This window comes from Rhincodon typus, chromosome 23 (assembly GCF_021869965.1).
Source record: "Rhincodon typus isolate 14 chromosome 23, sRhiTyp1.1, whole genome shotgun sequence".
Lineage (NCBI taxonomy): Eukaryota > Metazoa > Chordata > Chondrichthyes > Orectolobiformes > Rhincodontidae > Rhincodon > Rhincodon typus.
In genome coordinates, this window is record NC_063354.1 from 2,003,926 (window position 1) to 2,023,487 (window position 19,562).

At 39.5% G+C, this 19,562-nt stretch overlaps 1 protein-coding gene across 1 annotated transcript in view; it reads left to right on the forward strand.

Moving 5' to 3' along the window:
* LOC125485893 (ran GTPase-activating protein 1-like) overlaps positions 1–19,562 on the forward strand; it is a 386,685-nt gene that overhangs the window by 74,569 nt on the left and 292,554 nt on the right. The gene's annotated exons all lie outside the window — the stretch shown is intronic.

Consider the following 19,562-nt stretch of genomic DNA (forward strand, 5'->3'; position numbering starts at 1 on the left):
TGTTTCTAGCCTTTGCTCATAAGACAATCCTTCCATACCAGGGAACATCCTAGTGAACCTTTTCTGAACTCTCTCCAGTAAATGAGATCTTTCATTAAGTAAGGGAACCAAAACTAATAAACAGTACTCCAGAGATGGTCTCACCCGTACCTGTGTGCTAGCTGTCTGTCTTTTGTGTACTAGTACCTTTAAGTCCCTTCATGTCATAGCTTTCTGCAGTTTTTCACTATTCAAATAATACTCTGTTCTTTTATTTTCCCTTCCAAAATGAATGACTTCACATCTTTCCACATTATACTGTCAGCTAACTAGCTAGTAATATAAAGAAGAATCCAAGATTTATTTTAGATATATAAAAGGTAAAAGAGAGGCAAGACTGTTGGACAAGTAATAATGGGGAACCAAAAAATGACAGAGGAACTGAGTAGGTACTTTGCATCAGTTTTCATGGTAGAAGTTACCAGCAGCATACCTGAACTTCAAGAGAGTCTGGGGGCAGAGAAGAATGTAGTGGCATCATTCAGGAGAAGGTGCTGGAGAAGCTGTACCATCTGGAGGTGGATAAATCACCTGGACCTGATGGGTTACACCTCAGAGTTCTGAAAGAGATAGTTGAGGAGATTGTAAAGACATTGATGGTGATTCTTTTAGGAATCATGGAGGGTTCCAGAGGGCTGAAAAATGTCTAATGTAACACTTATGTTAAAGAAGTGAGGGATGCAGCAGACAGGAAGTTACAGGCCAGTTAACCTGACCATTAAACCATAGGTAAAATTCTGGCGTCCATTATTAAGGATGAACTTGCGGAGTACTTGGAAGTGTATGGTAAATTAGAGAGAGCACAGCTTCGTCAAGGGGAAATCATGCATGACAAATCTGATAGAATTTTTTGAGGATGCAACAAGCAAGTTAGACAAAGGAGAGCCAGTGGATGTGATTTATTTGGATTTCCAGAAGGCCTTTGACAAGGTGCCGCACAGCCTGTGGTGCTTTAAGCAAGGTACTGGCATGATGGAGGATTGGCTGACTGGCAGAAGGCAGAGAGTAGGGATAAAGGGGTCATTTTTTAAGATGGCAACCAGTGACTAGTGGAGTTACCCAGGGGCTATGTTGGGACCACAACTATTTACAATATACATTCATGATCTGGATAAAGAAACTGGGGGCATTGTTACTAAGTTTTCAGATGACACAAAGATAGGTGGAGCGTCAGGTAGTGTTAAGGAAGTGGGAGACTGCAGATGAACTTGGACAGGCTAGGAGAGTGGGCAAAATTGGGCAGAAGGAATATAGTATGGGAAAGTGTGAGGTTATGCTCTTTGGTAGGAAGAATTAGAGACATAGACTATTTTCAAACGAGGGAAATGCTTCAGAAATCTGAAGCACAAAGGAACTTGGGAGTTCTAATGCAGGATTCTGTTAAGGTTAACGTGCGGGTTCAGTTGGCAGTTGGGAAGGCAAATACAATATTTGCATTCATTTCAAGAAGGCTAGAATGCAAGAGCAGAGATGTACTACTGAGGCTGTATCAGGCTGTAGTCAGACGCACTTGGAATATTATAAGCAATTTTGGGCCCTGTATCTAAGGAGCGATGTGCTTGCATTGGAGGAGGTCCAGAGGAGGTTTACATGAATGATCTTACCGATGAAGAACTTGTCATATGAAGACGCTATATCTGTACTCGATGGAGTTCAGAAGAATGAGGTGGGATATGATCAAAATTTACAGAATACTGAGAGGCCTGGATGGAGTGGACATGGAGAAGCTGTTTCAACTAGGAGAAGAGACTAGGACTTGAGGGCACAGCCTCAGAGTGAAGGAATGATCTTTTATAACTGAGATGAAGAGGAATTTCTTCAGCAAGAGGGTAGTGAATCTGTGGAATTTATTGCCACAGAAAGTTGTGGAGGCCAAGTCATTTGATGTATTTAAGACAGAGATCAAGAAGTTCTTGATTAGTAAGGGATCAAGGATTATGGGGAAAAGCCAGGGGAATGGGTTTGAGAAATATACCAGCCATGATCGATTGGTGGAGCAGACACATTCTGCTCCTTTGTCTTATCTCCTTATGGTCTTATTTGCCAATGTTTTGCCTATTTACTCTCAGTGAACAGTATATCTGGACTTCCAGAAGGCATTTGATAAGGTGCAGCAGAAAAGGTTAGTACATGAGATAAGCTCACATGGGTTAGGGGTAATATATTCACTTGGATAAAGGATCAGCTAACAGAAGGCAGTGAGTCGGGATAAATGGTTCTTTTTCTGGTTGACAAGATATAACTAATGGGCTTCCACAGGGTATGATCTTCAGGCCCCAACTATTTCCAATCGATATTAATGATTTGGATGCAGGGATAGAAAGTACTAGAGACAAATTTGCAGATGACATTAAAATAGGTGGGAGAATAAGTTGCAATAAAGAAATAAGAAATTTACAAATGTATTTGGATTAGTTAGGTCAATGGGCCAAAATTTGGCCAGTCATGTTTAAAGTGGATACGTGTGAGGCTATCCATTTTGGTCAGAAAAATTAAAAGACAATTTATTATTTAATTTGAGAGAACCTTCAGAGTGCATGGTTGCAGAGGGATCTGGGTGTTCTTGTGCATGAATTGCACAAAACTAATACGCAGGTACAACAGGTAATAGGGAAAGCAAATGGAATTGTGGAATATTTTGCAAAGGAATAGAACATAAAAGTAAAGGAAGTGTTGCTGCAAGTGATCAAGGCATCGGTGAGACCATACTTGTAGTATTGCACACAGTTTTGTTCCTGTTACTCAAGGAGGGATGTAGTTGCATTGAAGGCAGTTTGGAGGAGGATCACTAGATTTATTCCAGAGATGAGGGTTTTGTATTTTGAAGAGAGATTGAGCAGTTTAGCCCTATACTTTTGGGTTTAGAAGGATGAGGGGAGATTTAATTGTGGTCTATTAAAGATGCTGTAGGGGATTGACAAAATAAACTTAGAGAAGGTGTTTCCTCTTGTGGGGCAATCTAGAATAGAGGTCGTAATTTTTAGGTTAAGGGGTGGCAGATTTAAAATAGAGAGGAGGAGAAATTACTTCTCTCACAGGGTCATGAGTTTGTCAAATTCACTATCATACAGTGTGGTGGTTGCTGTGAGAGTGTGTAAATTTAAGGAGATAGACAGTTTTTTAATTAATAATGGATTGAAGGGTTATGGAGAGCAGACAGGAAAGTGGAGTTGAGGCTGAGATGAGATCAGCTGTGATAGTATTAAATGGTGGAGCGAGCATATATACAATTTCTGTGTTTTTTGTGTACATGAGATGTTTACCATGTGATGAAAGCCAAATTGTGGAGGTTCCAGTATTGGACTGGGGTGGACAAGGTCAGAAGTCACACGACACCAGTTTATAGTGCAACAGGTTTATTTGGAATCATGCAAGCTTTCAGAGTGCAGTCCTTTCGTCAGGTGCTGTGCTGTGCTTTGCTGCCATGACAATCAGGCAGATTCTCTCACACTCATACACACACACACACTCTCACACACACACACGCGCATACACACACACACACACACACACGCGCATACACACACACACACTCTCTGTATCTCTCTTTCTCTGTCTCTCCCTCTCTCTCACACACACACACAAACACACACACACGCACGCACATATAAATCTGTGGGGTAAATCATTTCATCCACGGTATTTGTTTATCTGCAGATGCATTCTATTTTGTTCAAAAAACACACAATTTGTAGTCACAGTCATTGTGACATTTCATAAATTGCAACTTTTGTAATAAAACCAGCCTGATTCCAGATTAAAACTCTGAGACAGATTCTGAACAAAGCCTCACTTTTACAATTAAGTGTCTGACCTGAGATGTCACCTTTTGTATATTCCTGTGGCTGTGCCTGATTGTCATGATAGTGCAGTACTGACATTGACTTTATAAACAATTACACACCGTCTAATGCTCTTGGTCACCTGCAGAGACTTATCATCTGACACTCCACTCACACCAGTTGTATGATCTTTTGATCTCTCTGCCCTTGATCTGTCTGCCTATAAACTCTGTATCTTTGTGCCCTGCTCTCACTGCACCTGACGAAAGGGCTGCACTCCAAAAGTTTGTGTGATTCCAAATAAACCTGGTGGACTATTACCTGGTGTTGTGTGACTTCTGACCATGTGATGAAAAGCAATTAAAATAGTGTTTCATCTTTCCAGGAGTACAATCATGTAAGGGCTACATATATTTGTCTACTTTGAAATAGAAACTGGAAAGTGGAAGTTTGGATGGACTGCCTCTTTGCAGAGAATGGTGGGTTATATTTTATTACAACTTGAAGAAAAAGTGGAACTATGTGATCACTTATTTGTTACACAAGGTGTGTAATTTCTTTAAGAAGCTAGATTTTATACTTTTGTGAGACATACTGGTACCAGATTCTCATTAGGTTCAAACAAGATAACCTGCCTAGCAGCAGTGTTTAGATTGGTTTAACAGAGGAATTTGATACACAGCTGAGAGAAGAAAGGGCTATTGGACTGTCAGCCTCAAGAAGCCTATCAGCAAGCTATATCACTCTTTGCCTTTGTGAGAAGCAAAGAAATAATGATCAAAGATCTTGAAAAGTAATAAAATGTATTATACAAGTCATGACCTAGGTCTAAATGACCAGACACTGAATTAGGGATTGTCATGATCGACAATAATGTATCATCACCAAAGTCTAAAAAGGACTATGAGACAGTCATGTCATTTCCCCTTGTTGTTTGGATTCTTCATCCACTGACTTGGTCCCTTTGCTGTATATTTTCTACCCACAATATTTTGAAAAATGGTTTGTCTCATCTGTCCTGTCCAAAGTACTTGTGAATGGATTGTGTGCATGTTTGGATTTAAAGAGCATATTCTTAAGTTTAAATATTAATAAGTAATAATCCATTTTGTTCACATTACGTATGTTCTTATGGAGCTCATATTTGTTACAATAAATACAGTTTTGTTTTCTTGTTCATCAGTGCAACTTGAATGAATTTCCTTTTTCTCAGATAGTAATCACAGTCAGATATTAGGCATTCCTAGTAATTAAAGTGGGCATTTTTACATTTATGATGACTTGTGTGTCTTGATTTCCAGTGCATTCTTTCTATCATGGTTGCAACATGGAGCAGAAATCTTCAGCACTAATTCTGGAGTATACTTTCAGAACCTTTTTGCAGCATCCAGTGCCTTTCACTGTTTCTTGATATTACATGAACGTACATTGAATTGGCTGAAGGCTGGCAATAGTGATGCTGGGGCCCTCAGGAGCATGCTGAGATGAATCCTCTGTTCCCCACCTCTGGCTGAAGACGTTTGCAAATGCTCCAGCCCTGTCTTTTGCACAAATATGGGCTTCTTTTTCATTGAGGATGGGTATAATTGTATGGCCTCCACCTCTTGTTAGTTGTTTAATTGTCAGCGACCATTCACAACTGGATGTGGCAGAATTGCAGAGCTCAGGTGTCATCTATTGATTGTGGAGATCACTTTGCTGCATCCCATGTTGCCAGATTAGCATACACGTAGTTCTGCTCTCTTCATTGTGTGGCACTTATTTTATTTTAACTATTTATGTTTCTAAGCAGAATTTTTTATCCATAGATAATTAGAAGGAATGTAGAGAGTTAACCATCTCCTTTTTAGGAGTCAGAGATGTCTGTGAAATAATTCCACCAAGGTTGGTATCCCATCACCAAATCACTCTTTATTTACACATGAACAGTCCTTGACTTTAGTACTGCCTCATTCAGAGCCAGGTACAAGAATGTCAATATCTCTGACACTCACCCTTCTTATTTGTCAGCCAGGGCTCCCTAATTGGCCCAGATTAACAGCCCCAGTCAGGGAACTCAAATTCTATGAGGTCCAGCAGCCTGACCTCATTACAATAACTGCTGTTTAGATATTCCTTCTCTCACTTCTCCTCCTGGTCAATATCTTGAACTGAATATTGATAACCAATTCACAGGTGTTTAGATTGAGAATAAAAGCACAAATACACAGTTGAAATTTGATGAAGTGAGTCATTGGTAATTGTCATTGAAGTACAAATAAGGCAGCCACAGCAAAGAAAGAGATAAAGACTTGAATACATACACTGGCAAAAGCAAACTCACATCAACAGCTTTGTTATCAGATCAGATAAGTAAAAAGATGCATTTACTGTCTGTATTGTTGTAGCACTATTCACCCATGTTCAATATCATTAAGGCGGGTAGGAGTCCTCCAGGATAGCTCCTGTGTCAATAAAGGTGGGTCCACTGAGATTGCAGCAGGAGAGAAGGAGAGGAGCCTGTCCTCTAATAAATCTTTTATTATCTATTCTTTATTGATTCTGTGATGCCAAAATCCCTTTGTTCTCTGAGGATAGATGTTACTTTGAGTTCTTTACATTTTCAGCCCATTACTTTTGCTTGTTTAATATAGCTGTAGCTATAGCAGTATGATGGCGAAAATAATTCATTGTAGGGTAGTTCTCATGTATTTCTGCTCAGCCATTTGGACCTGATATCAGGGAATTTGATTGTTTATAACTTGAATTGTGTATTATTACGGAGCGGAGAACACCCAGAAACAGAAACACCCAGAGAAGCTCGCCTCGTTATCTGCTAAAGGAAATGGGGAAAATGGTATAACCTGCCTTTCAGCTTCCAATCTGTTATAAAGGAGAAATGAAAGAATTCCCTGATACTCACTTTTTAAGCAACAAGTAACAATTTACTTATCTAACTCTAACAGTGAACAAACTAACAGACCTACTAACAAACCGAACAAATCCCCCTTAACTAGTAACTATTCCCGAACAGAACAAAATTCTAGTGGCATGCTGTTCCAATAAAGACAAGCCCCACTTATATAAACCAAAGTAATAAGAAAAATAAATTAAAACTTAGACTCTCAAAAGTACAATCGGGATGCATCTTCCGAATGTTCCGTGACTTTTTCGCTATTCTTCAGTTCGGAATTCTTTCTTTGTTGAATCCTTGTGTCAGGAATATTAACTCAGAGTGCCGTGGTACCTTCTAGATGATGCTTCATGAGAGAGCTTAACCATTTCTGTGACAGCCAGTGTTTTACTCTGCCAATGTCAGTTCAGTCTCACACTGATTTTCAAAATCCTCTTCTTATATACCCTTGATGACCTGTCAATTTTCTTATAATAGGATTGGTCCTAGGTTGTCAACACCATCAGATTTAAATTTAATTGGGTTTTGGAATCTAGGGCCTGGTTCAAATTAATTGGCTGATATTCAAGCTGTTGCCTTAGCATCAAAACAAGCCTAGGCGGCCAACCATGCAGCCAATTGATATGTATGTTTCAATTTCAGAACTATCTGTGCATCCGCAGCTGCTTGCATGCGTAATTTTTTGTCTTCAAGCTTAGGAAAGCATGTCACGTCTTAATGGGACCACGCACTCTTCCTCGCTATGATTTTTACAAACAAATTTTAACTTTCTGCCTTCTAGTTTACAAGTGTTCTACCCAGCTTTGCAACAATATAATGAAAGTGTTTCATATTCTGCCATCTTTTCCTCTTGAGCCTCCATCTTGTAGAATTTACTGTACAGAAACTGGCCATTCAACTCAACTGTCCATGCCAGTGCTTCTTCTGCACACGTGCCTTTTCCCCTTCATCTCAATTTTTGTATTATTTTTCTCTCATGTATTTATCCTTTTCAATGCACCCATGCTATTCACACAATTGTGAACTTGTACAGTTCTGTTTAGATGACTGCTGAGCAGAGCAAAATGTTCTTGATTGCCTGAGGTAAAAATGGAATAGTAGAGTCAAATGTCATTACAAATGTGTAGAATTGACAGAAAATCAGCAAAGTACAAATGGTGATTGACATTATGGCATTTTTGATGAAATAATATTATTGAACCATTTAGAAAGATGCATGTTCAAAATTATTTGAAAACATGTTTGCGGCTGCATTGGGATGCCCAGCTTGAGCTTTAGGGGTTTTTGTTCTGTACACTATCTTTTCACCAGACAATCAGTCCTTTCAATAAAATATTATCATTGATAGGTAAACCTTTCTTCCAGAAACTGCTGCTGTAGCTATTAGAAATTGGTGGCACACATCTTGTTTGAGCACTTTATTTACTTAGATGTGCTGAGTGCTATTTGTGCTCCAGATGCAAAAGCAATAGATGAAGATTTGAAAGGATATCTGATTCTTATCTCACCCTATGCTTACAAGATGTGTTCTTTGCTGTTACAAAACAGACAAACTCTGATGGTTGCTGGTTGCATTGGAAGCTGTACTTCCCAGAATGATCTGGTAGGTTTGGAATCTTCATTCTGGTATTTGTAAATTGGAGTCAGCCTTTGTTGGTACATTGATTGTTGTTGTATGAATCACATAATAAGTGAAATGATGTCTCTAATGGAAAAGGCACAGCCTAAATAGCACAATTACTAAAGTGCTCCATGTGTAGTATAAGTTGGGCATGGCTTTATGACTACCCTGTAATACTGGGCAAAGAAAGTGATGACAACATAAAGGGGGATTCAGCAAGGTTTGTTGCATCCTCTGTTCACTATTTGCTGCAGGACTATTGCTAAAGAGATTATTAATAGCATAAAAACATTAAACATGGGCATACTGAGAGGTTCATGCAACACAATTTTCACTCTTTCACTCAGTAACCTTCTGAAAATTGCATTCCCATTGTAGAATATAAATTATAATATTTTAAATCTGGAGTGTCAAACTCAATTTGTAGGATCATTGACAATGTAAAAGAGGAGGGGAGAGAACATGCACAGAATTAGACATTGCTCTTTAACCTCTGGCATCTAACTTCAATTCAGCACAGACTGATGAATGAAACGAAAGCAAGATACTGCCGATATTTTATAAGCACAATATACTCAGTAGGTAAAGTAGTAGCTGTGGAGAAAGAAACAGAACCAGTGTTTTGGTCAATGAATATAATGTATTCCGTATCAGCTACTCTTCAGATTGATGTTATGAAATGAGTTTGGTACAGCATCACAACAGGAACCAGCTGTTGTTTCGCTGTCTGGAGAACAGGAGAGCCTATGTTCAGTAATATTGACAAGACTTCTGCACATCAATACTGCATAAATCTTCAGTTGGATCTGTAAGAAAGAGTGGCAATTTATGGTCTTCAGAGTTGGTGCACATACAACTGATTAAATTGTGAACTGGACGAGATCCCTGCAGTGGAATGGACAAAAATTGCCCAAATGTCTATTTATTGTTCCATGCTGAATTTATTTTTCAAAATCAATTTCAGCTGAGCTTGCAAGTAACTAACCTACTCTGAACTCTTGGTCTGATGGAAGGATAGAACAGAGGCGTGTGGACAGTTCTCCCTTGAGTATGTTGGCTCCCTTTTAGCTTTGACTGTTGTGTGTCAGTCACCAGCAGAAAACTATTTCTTGGATTGTGTCTCCAGGATAGACTTGAGCATACTGTGTGTTTCACCAGTATAGTATGAAGGGGAACATTTTGTTATCATGACCAATTTGTCAGGAGTAATTGTATTACATTGGATATGGCCAGGAAATAGACTAGTATTTATGTTTCATGGAAAATCCGATAGCAGTCCATGGATACATAGAACAGTATAGCACAGGAACAAGCCCTTCAGCCCACCATATCTGTGCTGACAATAGTGCCACTCTGAATTCATCTCATCTGTCTGCACAGGGTCTGTATTCCTCTATTCCCTGCCTGTTCATGTATCTGCCTAAATGCCTGTTAAACTTTGCTATCATATCTGCTTCTACCACCTCCCCTGGCATTACGTTCCAGGCACCTAATACGCTCGGTGTAAAAAAAACATCCGTCACACATCTCCTTTAAGCTTTCCCCCTCTCACCTTAAACCTACGCCCCCTCGTTTTTTTCACTTCCACTCTGGGAAAAAAGGTATCCAACATATCCATGCCGCTCATAATTTTATACACGATAATCAGGTCACCCCTCAGCTCAAATGCTGCAATGAAAACAAGGTCAGAAGTCACACGATACCGGGTTACAGTCCAACAGGTGCTCCTTTATCTGGTGGAGCGAAGGGAAGTGCACAAAGACAGAATTTATGGGCAGAGAAATCAAAATATTGTACAAATGGTGTGAGTGAAGTGTCAATAGGCTGAATAATAAGTCCCTGCAGGTGATCAAAAGTGTAAGATGGTGTGAAGACAGGCACAGGATACAACCAATAGCATACCCTTTGTCGTCCAGTACTTCCCTGGGTTGGAGAAACTACACCATGTTCTTCACAGCCTTCAACATGTCATCAAAGATGATGAACATCTGGCTAAAATCATACCTACATTTCCACTTCTCGCCTACAAACAACTGCCAAACATTAAACAGACCGTGATTTGCAGCAAACTACCCAGCCTTCAGGACAACATCGACCACAACATCACACAACCCTGCCACGGCAAGCTCTGCAAGACAATGTCTGATCATTGACATGGATACTGCCGTCACGTGGGAACACCACCCACCACGTACATGGCTGGTACTCATGTGATTCAGCCATTTCTGTCTACCTCATACGCTGCAGGCAAGGAATCCCTGGGACATGGTATAATGGTGAGACCATGCAGACACCACAGCAACAGATGAATGGACACTGTGTAACAATTGCCAGACAGTCACGTTCCCTCCCAGTCAAGGAACACTTCCGCAGTCAAGGACATTCAGCCTCCCATCTTCGAGTAAGTGACCTCCGAAGCGGCCTTCGAGCTACACAACAATGCAGATTCGCCGAGCAGAAACTGATAGCTTCCATATCCAGGAAGATGGCCTCAACCGTGATCTTGGGTTCATGTTGCACTACATGTGACCCCACCATACTGTTCTATATCTGTAAAATATTCCTTGCTGTCCTGTTTTGACACCATCACCTTAATAACTTGTTATGATCTCTCTACCTTAATTAGTTTGTGCAGATTTAGATTACTTGTTACTTTGGTTAGACCCTCAGAATGTGACTCTTATACCCTATCATGTTATTCCAGCCATTCGGTTTGTTCTGAGGAAGGGTCACCGCACCTGAACTGTTAATCTGATTTCCCTTCACAGATGCTGCCAGGTGTGCTGAGCTTTTCCAGCAACTTCTGTTTTGGTTTGTTTCCAGCGCCACCTTATTTTTAATTTTTTTGTAATTATCTCTTTGCCTCAATTAATCAGATTGTAGGTCGTCCAACCACTTGATGTTGAGCTGTTAACGCTTTACTCACATTATCTGACACTTGTGATCACCTGCACAGACTTATAATTCAGTCTGTTGATTCTCTATTCACACCATTTGAATGTTTTTTGATGTCTCTGCCTATAAATTATGCACCTGTGTGCTTCTCTTCACTCCACCTGATGAAGGAGCTGCGCTCCAAAAGCTTGTGATTTCAAATAAACCTGTTGGAGTATAACCTGGTTTTGTGTGACTTCTGACCTTGTCCACCCCAGTTCCACATTGTAGTGAAAACAATCCAAGTTTGTCCAACCTCTCCTTATAGTTAATACACTCCAATCCAGGCAACATCCTGGCAAACTTGCTTTGGACCCTGTTCAAAGCCTCAAAATCCTTCCTGTAGTGTGGTGACCATGACTGAAAATAGTACTCCAAATGTGGCCTAGCTAAAGTGTTATACAAGCTTATTTCAGCAGCTAAAATCTGTTGAAAATCACTTTAAAATTATGAGGAGAAAGAATTAATCTAGGATCACACCTGACAAGTGCTCTACTGATCCCCCCCCCACCCCAAACTGGATCTCCAGCTTGAGCTTTGATCTTTGCTTAGAATTGATAAACGGATCTGCGTAAAAGGTAAATGAAACACTGAGATTTAAAAGTAATTAAAGGATTAGTGAAATTTTCCAAAAGGTCAGAGTTGATATACTTACATCTGTTTGGTGACAGCGAAATAGTTTAATTATGTAATTGGGTTGAAGTGGTATTTTGCATTCTTTTCATGTCACAGTGTAATGAGTGATCAGTTTTTTATTTGAAAGAGGATTGACACCATGATTAGGCGCAGAAATACTTAGATGTGCATATGGGCTGATTACACCTGAATTAATGACAAATCATTTGATATATTAAACTCTACTCCATCTCCATTTGTCAGTGATGCAAGATGATTTTGTTGGTAGCTGATTATTATTTTGGAAGCATCATTAAGTTCTCTACATAAAATACATTGGAGTAGACAAAGGGAGAAGTTAGATTGTAAAGTGGGAAGTAGTGGGTAGTGGTATTGTCGCTAAGCTAATAATCTACAGCCCCAGACTGATGTTTGGGTTCAAAGCCTACCATGGAAGTGGATAGAATTTAAACTTATTAAATAGGATCTGGTACAGAAAGTCAATATTAGTGATGGTAATCATGGCAACTATTTTTGATTGCTGAAAGAAACGATCTGGCCGACTAATGTCCTTTAGAGGAGTGAAGAAAATCTGTCGTCCTAATATGCTCTGGCTCATATTTGACTCCATTCCCAACATAACATGGTTGACTCTTAACTGCCCTTTGAAATGGTTGAGCAAGAACAATGAGAGATATGCAGGAAATAAATACTCATGTCCCATTAAAGAAAAAAAATTGTCTGAGATGGAATTGAAAATCAGCCACTAAACTATAAAAGGCAGCCAGTCCAATATCACATGTTTTGCATCACCAGCCAAGACTATTTTGTCCCCATTTGTGCCTCTGTGTAACTCCGAGACATCTGCATTGAATCCTGTAACTGGAGGATTAAGTGCAATATCAATTATTGTTGTCAGGATTCCAAGATCACCCATCCTCTGCTGAAATTATTTATGCTCTGCTTGAGATTTGGCTCCACAAGCACTGGTTTTACCTCTAGTATTTTGCTAAATTACAAATGCAGAAACATTGGGCTTTAGAGCAACAGTAAGCCATTCAGCCCAGGAATGCTCACCATTCGATATGATCATGGCTGATCTGATTGTGGCCTTAATCCACTTTCTTGTTTGCCTCTCATAACCTTTGATTCGGGGCTGGTTTAGTTCAGTTGGCTGGATAACTGTATCGCAATATCAAGAATCTATCTATCTCAGCCGTAAATATACACAAGCAGCATGACTGCATTTAGAGTGCAATGTGGATAAGTGGTGCGATATAAATTTGTGTTTTTGCTACTCTGCCACATTGTGCATTCCTGATTGTAGTCATGCCTTTGATCACTGATTGGAGACCAGCTCTTTATACATGGGTACAGAAGGGTTGCTGTAGGTTGCTTGTGTACCTTTGATCATCAGCTTGAATAGAATAGAGAGATAGAAGGCATCTTACCAACTTCTTGACCTAGACTAACTTATGGTCTGAGTATAACAAAAGAAATGTGTAATTAGAAAAGAATGAGTTGTGCAAATGAACAGTATCACAAAAGTATTGCTTAAAAACTGAATTCTCCTTGGAAATTGTTGGAATGAAAATTTTCTGCAGCCCACGTTTTGTCTGTCAAACTCTTGAAACCTGCTTGAATCCTAAAGAAATCTCTGCTCAGGGAGGTCATGTATATAAACTGGTTTCTAAAATATGGAAGTCTGACTATCAAATCACAGGTATAACGTTCCCAAGAGCACCAGAAGCTGTCTTTTCACCAGAATCTAGATCCTGCTTTTTAAGTGAAATTAAATAGAAATGGACAAAAACATCTCCGCAGCTGTTCTTAATTCAGCAAAAATTGACAGCTATACTCAGGGGATTCTACAAAATCAATATGTTAACCTGTGAAATTAAGGTGTTTCTGAAGATTAAGATGAAACCATTTTGTTAATGCCAATTCAGTGTGCCAATTGCTCTAATTGCTCTAGTTCATATTGAGCTCAACTTTTGTGGTGCAGTGGTAATGTCCATATCTATAAGCCAGGATGCCTGGGTTCCACCTGCTGCAGAGGCATGCCATAACATTCCTGAAAAGTTGGATTAAAAACACCGAGAAATGGTGGAAAACTGTAGAGAAAATGTTCATCTTTATGTAATCCTATACTGTACCTGTCCTGGGAATGTTCGATGGGGACAAGGTAGAGAAGCTTTACTCTGTACATAACCCCGAGTTGTCCCTGTTATGCAAGTGTTTGATGGAAACAGTGTAGAGGGCAACTTAGTCTGCATCTAATCCCGTGTAGTCCCTATCCTAGGAGTGTTTGATGAGACAGTGTAGATGAAGTTTTACTTTGTTGCAATCTTTGTACTTCACCTTTTCAAGGAGTTATTGATGATTTTTTGCTGAGTGTTGCACCTAAAATAATGCTGCGTTTCTGTTGAGAATAAAACTTGTGGAGAAATTTTAAAATAAACAATTGAACGGTTCTTGTGCCTTGCGAATACTATGTACTTCAGTGGAGACAATAAAAAAATTAAAATGCAATTCATGTGTTCTAGTTAGATCCATTCATGTTACACATTGGCTCAGTGTTGAACAGTTGTACACAGAATTTTTATTGAGAAATTAATTTTCTAAAAATTGATTTTCCTGGTGCATTTAATTTTAATTATAAAATGTGCAGTTATAACCACAGGCTGGAATGTATCCAAAGTATGTTGCAGTATGTGTCTTCCTGTTTTTAAAAATTATGACAACAGTAAATTAAGCTTATAAATCTTCTACTTCCTAGCTGCTGAATGAATCCTGACTACTAAGGAAGTAACAAAGTGTAGTGGTGGTTTCATTTCGTCTGCAGTGATGACGAAGAGGAATTGTACATTGTCAAATTACTGTACTTCCTCATGTTTGCCTGTGATGTGATGGAACCCAGATCAATCGACAGGAGATCCTTCATGACTTGCAATGTGGCTTTAGTTCAATCCTTTAGCAATTTAGTGATATACTGATGCTTCAACGTAAACCAGAACATTCCTGATATCTGTTCTATCCTATGCAGCACCTTGGGCTGATTGCTGAAAAGAAATGAAGAATCTTAACGTTGCTTTTTAAATTGCTGTCTGCAGGCTATAAGCTTAGGACCGTTCTTCATGATTTTATAATTCCATTGTATGATTGAAAAGATAAAATTTATTCAGAGGCCCTAAGGACATAAAGCAAAGTTGAAATTCTACCTTGAAACTGCAACCTGCCCCATCTAATCCAGAGCTATTAATAAGACACAGACTGTGTCCCTCTTTTGGAGAGTCGACATATATTGTACAAGACTTATTATTGGTTTCTGACATCGCCAGCTAGAAGGTCAAAAGAATGGAGTGGTTCAGAGACAGTGAACGTTTTTTGAGAGAATTTCTTGTTTCTAGTAATCCCACATTTTAAATTGTAACCGTGCCATTTGCTGACCTGCCAACGCTGAGGCTGGGGAATAAAACTTAATAAAGCCTTTCAGTTTTTTATTGAACAGTTTGCCCATATGTGCTGTTACAGATAAAGCAAAACAGCAGGTCCCATACAATTGAGGAATATTCCTCAAATATCTAGTTCCTGTCGCTGGTTCATTTTTAAATCATTTTCACCTACACATTGGAGGAAAGAAACATTTCAGAAACAGAATAATTTCGGCTTACATACCCATCACTACTAATTGCTTTTTGAGCTATGTCAGCAACTCTCCAACCCCAAAAAGCAAGTTGCAAGCATGATGGTGTGCAACACGTCTCCATACTCTGTAGAACCTAATACAGATTTATATTGAAGGATGCAGCCACCCGAGGCAGCTGTGTAATCTGCTGTCATTCGGGTACTGCAGAGCAAATATATTTACAACTACAAACAAAACAGCAGCCATGGTTCAAATATAAATCAAGCAATTACATACAAATTACATCACGCAGCAGGTCATTTAACCCAACAGGTCTATGCTGGTTCTCCTGAATATTAGTGTTGTTTTTGACCAAAGATTCTGTTTGACCTGCTGATTTTTCTGTTTTTAATTTCAGAATTCCAGCATCTGCAATATTTCGCTCTTGTATTAAAGTCCATGTTGGTGTTAATGCTTCATATGAGCCTTCTTCCACTTGTCTCACCTCATCCCATGAACATACCTTCTGATCCTTTCCCCCTCATGTATTTCTGATGAAAGGTCATCCATCTGATTGTTGTGAAGTTGGGTAGAGTGTTTGTGGATTGGAAGGCAGAACACTAAAATTGGAGTTTGTAACATGATAGCTGACACTCTGTTGAAATGGTAAAGAAAGAACCTGAGCAGGTGGAGGATCGGGCAGAGTTTTTTAGTTCTGAAAGGGTAATGGAGTTACAACAAAAAAATTGAGACAATAAAAGATTTATATCACAAGGCCTACTCAGAAAAGGAATCAGAATGTATTCCAGAATGTTATTATATTAAGGATAAAATCTTAAGGTGAAAATGCAGTACTTGGCAGGGTAGTGCAGAGGAGAAATGGGCAGAAGTTCACCAGATTGTGTTGCCGATAGAATACAGACAGGAAGTATTGTGGGTAGCACATGAATTACCTGTAGGTGGTTTTCTAGGAGTGAGGAAGACCCAGGCTAAGGTACAGAAGCATTTTTATTGGCCTGGATTACATAACGATGTGGTTGAATTTTGCCATACCTGTCATACGTGTCTGAAATCCACAGGCAGGATAAAACCAGTGCCTTTGATGCTAGTTCCAGCATTTGAAGAACCTTTCATGCTGGTTATGATTGATTGTGTAGGTCCCCTCTCTAAAACCAAAAATGGGAACCGGTATTTGCGAATCATAATGGATGTGTCTACCAGGTTTCTGGAGGCAATTCCATTATGGAATGTCAAGGCAAAAAACATTGTGGAGGAGTTGCTTGCTTTCTTTACCCATTACGGATTACCTAGGGAGATTCAATGAAACCAAGGGTCCAATTTTACTGCCAAATTATTTAAGGAGGTCATGGATAGTTTAAGCATTCAACACTTTAAATCAAATATGTCCCATCCTGAATCCCAGGGACGATTGGAAAGGTGGCATCAGACCCTAAAGACCATGCTGAGGTCTTAGTGCCAGGATTACCCAAATGATTGGGATAAAGTATCGCATTTATACTGTTTGCTATTTGAAATGCTCCAAATGAATCGAATCAGTTTATTCCATTTCAATTGATATTCAGACACAAAGTAAGAGGGCCTTTAAAATTAATTAAGGTAAAGTTGACAGGTCTGTAGTCAGAGATCGCACAGTTAGATTATGTATCTGAAGTGAGAGAAAGATTAAACAGAGTGGGTGATTTGGCTAGACAACATTTGAAGGTGGCGCAGCATCTAATGAAGCAAAAAGCAGATAAGAAATCTAAAATTTGTACATGGGGATAAAGTATTGGTGCTGTTACCAGTGGTAGGAAATCCCTGCAAAGCAAGGTTAAATGGTCCCTTTCAGATTGAGAGGAAGTTAAGTTAGGTGAATTGTCTGGTAAAGATGCCAGATAGGAGAAAAATTTATTGGGTATGTCATGTGACCTGCTGAAAACTTACTATGACAGGGAAAGGGAACCGGAGAAACAGGTATTAGTTACTGCCAGTCAGTGTGAGGAGTCAAATCCAGATGAGTTGGATTTTGATGTGCCTCAGAATAAAGTAAGTAATGAGGAACTCCTTAAAGAATGGGATAAGGTAGTAAGCTATCTGTCTCAGGAACGGAGAACTGAATTGAAAGGTTTGGTGGAGCACTATGAGGACATTTGTAGAAATAGAATGGGAAGGCTAATACTATAGTACATGAGAATGACGTAGTGAATGCTGTTATGATAAAACAACACCCCTACAGGATGAATCCTCTCAAAGCAGCACAGGTACAGAAGAAAGGGGAAGTGATGCTCCAAGAAGACATCATCAAGCTGAATCAAAGCAAATGGAGTTTGCTGATGGCGTTGGTTCCCAAACCTGCTGGTACTCAACAATTCTACATAGATTATCGGAAGGTCAACACTATGACTAAATCAGACTCATGCCCAATTTCAAGGCTACAGGACTGTGTGGAAAATGTTGGATAAGCCACTTACATCACAAAGTTGGACTTACTTCATGGTTACTGGCAAGTACCTTAATCGGAGAGAGTGAAAGAAGTTTCTGCTTTTGTAACCCCAAATGGGCTGTATCAATTTAAAATAATACCCTTTGGAATGAAGAACACACCAGCCACATTTCAAAGACTAATGAACAGAGTTGTGGCAGGATGGATTAATTGTGCCATCTATATAGATGAGTGCCACTCATGGACAGATCACGTGGAGCATTTGGCAGAGGTCTTTGAGAGACTATGGAAGGCAGAGATGGTCATAAACTTGGCAAAGACAGAATTTGTGAAGGTGGAAGTGACATTCTTAGGGCACAACATTGGACACGGACAGATGACACCAAGGAATGTGAGGACAAAGGCCATTGAGGAGTTTCCAAGGCCGTCGTCAAAGAAGGATGTGTTACAATTTTTGGGATTCAGCGGATTCTACAGGAAATTTGTACCAAACTTGAGTAGCATGGTGGTACTACTGACAGATTTGTCAAAGAAGAACGCAAAATTTCAGTGGACAGAACAATGCCAGGAGGCATTTGAGAATTTAAAAGCCGTGTTAACCACTGCACCTGTTTTAGCCATGCCCAATTTCTTGAAACCCTTTAAAATCGCTATTGGTGCACGCGATGTAGGGGTTGGAGCTGTGTCATTACAGGAGGATGATTGTGGAATCAAAAGGCCAATTGGATGTTTTTCAAAGAATCTCAATATCCACCAGAATAAATATTCAACTGTTGAAAAAGAGTTATTGAGTTTGGTACTGGCCTTACAACATCTTTATGTTTATGTTGCAAACAATATGTCGGAGGTGGTTGTGTATACTGATCTTAAGGGGAAAGGTGTTGCAAAGTTGAGTAGTGTATTTGTGGATTGGAAGGCAGGACGTTAGAATTTGATGCTTGTAAAATAATAGGGGGGAAGAGTGTGTGGTCCCCTTAAAAGATGAAATGATTTTCTAGGCTTGGAGATTTTAAGAAAAATGTCTGCAGGCAACAGCAGATGCGCAGAGAGTTCTTGAAATTGAAACGTTGTGTCAAAATGCCATATTGTTAGCAGGAAAAGCATCATTTTTACCAAGACAACATGTTTTTGAATTTAACCAATTAATCTAGACCAGACCCCAGATACCAAAGTCTGATTAAATTTAAATCTGATTGTTTTGACAACCTCGGACTAATTCTGTTGTATGAAATTACTAGGTCATCCAGTGTATAAAAGAGGAGGGCATTTGAAAATTGGAGTGAGAGTCAAGTGGCATCTGCCAAGAGATCAGCTCTCAGCTGTAAAAAGGAAGAATCACTAGCTCTGCCAGAAATCTCTAAACTCTCAGAGTAAACACCATCTAAATAAAGATACTATGGCACTCTTAGCTAATATTCCTGAAACAAATTCGATGGAGGAAGGCGTTCCTGACTGAAGGACAGTTGAGAAAGCAAAGACTTTGCTTTCAGAGGACTTATCCTGACAGTAATTTTGAGAGATAGTAGGAACTGCAGATGCTGGAGAATCCGAGACAACAAGGTGCAGAGCTGGATGAACACAGCAGGCCAAGCAGCATCATAGGAGCA